General features: G+C 43.3%; 1 protein-coding gene across 2 annotated transcripts in view; it reads right to left on the reverse strand.

Moving 5' to 3' along the window:
* Positions 1-324: 324 nt before the first annotated feature.
* Positions 325-6,140, reverse strand: part of DDX6 (DEAD-box helicase 6) — a 59,557-nt gene continuing 53,741 nt past the window's right edge. For both annotated transcript variants that reach the window (XM_027773364.1, XM_006152290.2), the window contains exon 13: positions 325-3,534. The gene's annotated coding sequence lies outside the window, so the exon portion shown is untranslated. The remainder of the gene's footprint in view (positions 3,535-6,140) is intronic.

Raw genomic sequence — 6,140 nt, forward strand, 5'->3', positions numbered from 1 at the left:
ATTTCATCTTTTTTTTTTTTTCCTTTTACTCATCTAGAAGGTCAGGAGTGTGGCTAAAGACAGTTTCTGATGAGGTTATGAGTTCCAAAGTGTTTCTAAATCCTTAGTGCAGACACCCTCCCTTACGGGGTGCAGTACCCTCCCTCCCACCCCTAAAAAAAAAAAAAAAAAAAAGACAAAGAAAAAACTAAATCATGTGATCAGAATGAGATGTTCTGATTTTAACCACTTACACCCAAGGCTTTGTGTCAGCTGTCTTGTTCTCACCAGCATGATGGTATCAAACACAAAGCACATGGCCAAGGAAAGATGCTCCCATCTCATTCTGAAAACGAGTACTGAAAACCACACCACCCCCCACCCTCCAGTGTGGGCCAACCCCTATGATGATGCTGGGACTAATTTGAAAATATTTTAGAGATATATTTAGATTGCACTCCCCTTCTTTTTATGAAAGATCATTTCAGAACAAATTTATTCCATTCTTACAGGGAAGACAATAAAGTTTCTTTCCCCATCAGAACATATGGGGAGAGAAAAACGAAACCAGCCAGGAGGCAGCAAGGAGTGTAACGGTTCACAGCCTGTTACACAACCATACGACCACAGTCTAATAAATCATGAGTTAAAGGGAGTTTTATTAAAAATGCGGACTGGTTCTCACTTAAATGAAACACTAAAAAGATATCATTACTTGGAAAAAAAGTAACCACAAAATCATCCAGTGTTGGAAAGAATGTGAAAACAATTCCCAATAGTAATAATGCTTATTATGAGGGATTTAAAAAAAAAAAAAAAGAGAGAGAGAGAGACCAGGCTTTGACCTAGTCCTTAGAGCATCTTTCCATTTAACAATTCCTATTCAAAAGTCAAGCACCAAAACCGGACAGCTGCCTGTGCAGGCTGTGTCCAACAGTGGTGTCCCAGATAGTTTAAGTGCCGCTCCTCATCAGAGGCTGTACTTCAGTAATACTTTCACCGTTAAGTCTGTGCTTTACGAGGGACCCACAGGCATGGGGCACCAAGCAGAGCAGTCTGAGGCTGGCCAGGAGACTGCGCTTTCTGTGGTGGCCCACACGCTCTCTAGCGAGATACAGAACTGCACTTCCACCCTTCTGCTGCTTCTTTTACATGAATGATCCCTCTTATCTCGCTAGAGAGGGAGGAAAAAGAGCTGCATCAGTACAAGGACAATTTTTTTTTTTGGTCAAAAGTTGATGCCTTTGAAGTTCCCTCCCCCACCCTCCCTGGAAAAGGTTACTTTATCAACTGGGGTTTGTATTATCGGTGCCCAGCACCGGCTGGACAGCGCACGTGTGACTGGACTCCAAATCGATGCGCTGGCTCTTTTGGGGCTGTACTGTGCAGCTCTTGCTACAGCTCCTAAGGAGTTAGGGCTGTGTCACATCAGGAGGCACCTGCAGGATTTTGATCCCCAAGGAATTTTTGGGTGAGTCACAAATAGTTTTGCTTAGAACTAGGCAGAGTTGAAAAAGCAACTTCAAGTAATTGATTTCTTTATCCAGATGAATTAAGCATGAAAGCATATGCAGGACTTATAATATTTTAGGGTTTGAAAAATAATGAAATATGGAAATCAATTTTTTTTTCAATTTTGTTTTTTGCTTTTTTTTTCTCCTAGATGCCTCCTGATTGACTTAGTATACTGGGTTAAAAGGGAATTAAAAACATTAAAAAAAAAGTTCACTGGTTTTGATTCATCTCACTCCTTTTGCCTGGAGATCAGGCCAAACGTCAAGCATGTTGGGAGGGGCACAGTTTAAAGCAACACTATTGACTGTGAAGCGATTGCCAGCAATTTACAATGCAAAATGACAGGTAGTTCTTGTCACAAGGAGGATGGTAAGCGGCTTTCTGCAGCATGAAAGTTAACAGCTCTCAGGGGTTGCCCACTCCTGCAAGTTTATGTATCAAGGTAGGCAAAGGGCAACACGCTCACACCTACAGGAGACAATCCACAGAAAACTCAGCTCCAGAACCGCTGACTGTGACCGGCTGGTACTGGCTGACCATCGGAAACCAAAGCCATGCTCTCTGTGTACACTGCTCCGAGACACTGCCGCGCCACAGAATCCCCACACTGCAAGGTGGGTTAGTCTTGGCCCCTTTCGCAGAGCTTGAAAAGCTCTTCAAACATTTAGAAAGGGGAGGAGGCAATTATCAGAGCGCTTCTCAAAAACAAAACAAAAACAAACCATCCTGAATTATGAACTGCGGAAGCTTCCCTGCTCTCCCTGGTGAGACTCCGCCGACGGCCTCAGAGGGAAGAGTGTGGCAGCACAGTGCGCCTAGGCTTCAGGGCCCCTTTGTAACACAGGGGCCCACAGAGGTCTGCTCTGTACAGGCAGGAGGCCGAAGTACTTTTTAGGGTTTAGTGTTGCGGAAAACTGAGCCCCTCTCATCTTTAGCTGCTCCCATAATCACTCTAATCCCCTTAATCCCAGCAACCTTCATCCAAAAAAAAAATATATATATATGTATATATATATATATATGAACCAAGAAAAAAACTTATTTACAAAGTTTATACAAGTATACACAGCCAGTTTTCTATGGGACACGCTTGCCGCAGAGGAAAGAGGGTCAAGACTCTGACGTGTCTCCACATCAAGTGCCACACTGCTAATGGAGGCGTGCACACACCAGTCTCTAGTGTTCTGCTCGAGGGCACAAAGGCTCGTCATATGGCTCCTGCAGTGACAGACTGCTCTTTCCTTTGGGAGCGATGATGGTGCATCTACTCAGCCCAGAAGAAATTTTTACTTGGGATTGTTTTGTTTTTTAAATACATGTATTTACAGTGCGGATGAACTGCAGTTGCATATCAACTCCTCCACATAAAGAAAAAGAAAATGGTGTTTAACATTACTAGTAAGTTTCATCTTCCAGCCCTGGGCTTGAGTATCGGGTAGAAAGGGAAGAGACTTCAACTCGAAACCAAAATGGAAAGACAAAAACTTTAAAAAGAAAAAGAACAAAAGGAAAGAAAGAATTACTATTGTTGATTCCTTGGGCTGTGTCTAAAGGATGATATTCTGAATGGTCTCATAGCATAAGGCACTTCGCACAAATAAGTAATAAGCTCTTCAGGCTTGAAACGGATGAGTAATCAGGGAGAAGTTGAAATGCACGAGAGCCAGCTGTTGGAGAGTTCTGAAATCGTAGACAAGCTTGCGTTCATCAAGATCTTCTCTTCTTAGGGTTTCTCCCCTTCTCTTCCTTCTCCCCCCCCTTCCTTGTCCCCTTCCACCAGAAAACATTTTTTTAAAAACCAGCAGTTAGTGCAACTAATGTTCAGTCAGCACACAGTGCAAACAAGTGGAACAAAAAAGGTATAGTCCTTCTCTTCAGCTTTTTTCTCTTTACCAGTTAAAAAAAGAAAAATCATCTGAGCTCTTTTAAGTCTTCACAGTCCCAAAATAAAAGAAGATGAAAAACCCACAAAGAGAAGAGCATCCCTCCCCAAAACGATGTGTCACAGATCCAAACGAGCCTTCTGTAGTTTGTCAAAGCCTGGAAAAAGGAAGAAATCTACAATTAACACTTGTGAAAGCCGTACGAGTGGGATGCACTAGTTCTTATACTCCCCATCCTAAATGTTCTCCCTGGTAGTTTCTAGAGAGCTTCCACCTACTCTAGAATCCGCTGTTTAGTGGTCCAGCCTGTGGTGGCATAGTGGCTAAAGTGGCTGATCCCACATAGCTGACTGTGGCTTGAGCCCCAGACCCAGCAGTTTGAAAAACACACTTCGGGTGTGCATGCACGTACATTCAGAATCCTGTAAGGACGGAGAAATGGAGGATGAAGAACTGTGACGGGATTACCCCCACCCAGGGCTGCTTTCTCACTCACTCTCATTTTGATGAGTATACATAATCTCAGGCAAATTTAATAAAAAAGAAACCAACTGATTAAGATTTAGAAATTGTTAGATGTCCCTAGGACAGAATGAGAGCCTAAATATTCTGGCAGCAGGCAGCCCTCATTCATAACAATAAAAAAACAAGCAAAAAACTTTTACTTTACATGAACTTGTCTGTCAAAGTACTTAGTAAACATGGTTTAGCTTCATGTTTGCCCAAGGGTTTTATTCTTTTTTTTTTCTTTTTGCTATAGGGTGTGAGTGCTTGCCAGAGATAGACAGAGAGAGAGAGAAAGCGTGCGAGTGAGTACTCAGCAGGAGGGGTGTATGTGGCCACATTGCAATCCCCTCTCCTCCATTTTCCTCTAGGGATCTTGGGCCAGAAAACACGCCTGGCATGTTTTTCAAGTCATTGGGTCCAGGATTATGCCTTCAGTGATGTGGGATCCAGCTACCTTAATCTCCAGGCCAACTGCTTGCTGGTCTGGATTCTGACATTTAATGTACAAAAAAAATTAAAGTGAAGAGTATTTAAAAAAAAAAAAATTTTTTTTTTTGGAGAGGGCCCGTGCACTCACCAGACAGACAGAGAGAGACAGAGACAGGAAGCAGAAAATCACCTCCCAGTGGGAATGGCCATGCTGCAATCCCTTCTCCTCCATTCTCCTCTCGGGATCTTGGGCACGCACGCACACGTGCCCAGCGTGAGTTTAAGCCACCAGGTCCGGGACTCGAACCCCGGTCGACTATGTGGGAGTCCAGCGACATAGCCATTACGCTAACTGCTGGTCCCGAGTATTTTAAAAAATTTAAACAATAGGTATGATGTTTACTGTACTCTATCACTTGCCAAAATAAATCAGATTTTTATTAGGAAAAACTCTGAAACAGCCTACACTTTTTTTTTTTTTTTTTTTTAATTATTTAACTTTATTCATTAATTTGACCAGAGTGAGAGAGAGAGAAAGAAGGGGTGGGTGAGAAAGCAAGTCACCAGGTCCAGGACTTGAGCCAGGGTCGGTCCTGTGAGAGTCCAGCGCCCTCAAACACCACCTGCCAGCCCCTAGCCTACACCTCTTAATGTTGAGCCCTGTTTTGTACATTTCTACTACATCCCAATAGTCATCAAGACATGAAAGGAAAATGTGTGCCAGAAATCAGACTGGGAACTAGAAACAGACAGCCATGGGGCCAGCAGCTGGTATGGTTCTTGAAGCATTGGACTCCCACATGGCTGATGGCAGTCTGAGTCCCAGACCTGGCAGCTTGCTTTCTTACCGCCCCCATCATGAGTGCATATGCCCTATAGCAAACTAAAAACTAAATAAAATGATAATAATAATCATCAACAAAATTAAATAATTAAAAAACAAACAAAATAACAACAACAAAGAGAGCAGCCATAGGGCCAACAGGTGGCACAGTGGTTGGAGTCCCAGACCTGGCAGCATTCTCTCTTGCTCTCTGGTCAGATTAAAAATAAATGAGGGCCTTGGGAACCAGCAGTTAGCGTAATGGCTATGTCCCTGGACTCCCACGTAGTCAACTGTGGTTTGCATCTCAGACCCGGTGGCTTAAAACTCACGCCGGGCGCGTGTGCGTGCGTGCCCAAGATCCCGAGAGGAGAATGGAAGAGAAGGGAGGAGAAGGGATTGCGGCGTGGCCATCCCCCCGGGGAGTGATTTCTCATTTTCTGTCTCTATGTCTCTCTGTCTGTGTGGGGAGCGCACGTGCCCTATAGTGAAAAAACCCTCTCCAAAATAAATAAATAAACAAACGGGGGCCCGCAGGTGGAGAAGCTGTTGAGGAGCTAGACTTTCACATGGGCCACCATGTTTGAATCCTGGATCTAGCAGCTTGCTTTCTCACATTCCCTCTCTCTCTGGCCAAATTAAATACAATAGCAATAAGTAAAACAATTCTTTTAAAAAATTAAGAATAGGGGTGAGTGGCGTGGTGGTTAAGGTGCTATACCCCGAAATGGCTGACCATGGTTTGAGTCCTAGACCTGGTGGCTTACTCTCTGTCTGTCTCCCTCTGGTCAAATTAAAAAAAAAGATAAATAATAACAAATAAACCCAAATAAAGCTTTTAAAAAATTAAGAATCAATAAACTAAAACAGTCAGCTATCCTCCTAACCCTACTGTACAAGTGATGATATAGAATCACTGGCAATTTTACCCAAATCAGAATGTATCTATTAGAAATTAAGAGCAACGCCTTTTGGCCGGAACCGCCATCTTCCAGTAATTAACC

The sequence above is a fragment of the Tupaia chinensis genome, unplaced genomic scaffold, assembly GCF_000334495.1.
Source record: "Tupaia chinensis unplaced genomic scaffold, TupChi_1.0 Scaffold000348_1, whole genome shotgun sequence".
Classification (NCBI taxonomy): Eukaryota; Metazoa; Chordata; class Mammalia; order Scandentia; family Tupaiidae; genus Tupaia; species Tupaia belangeri.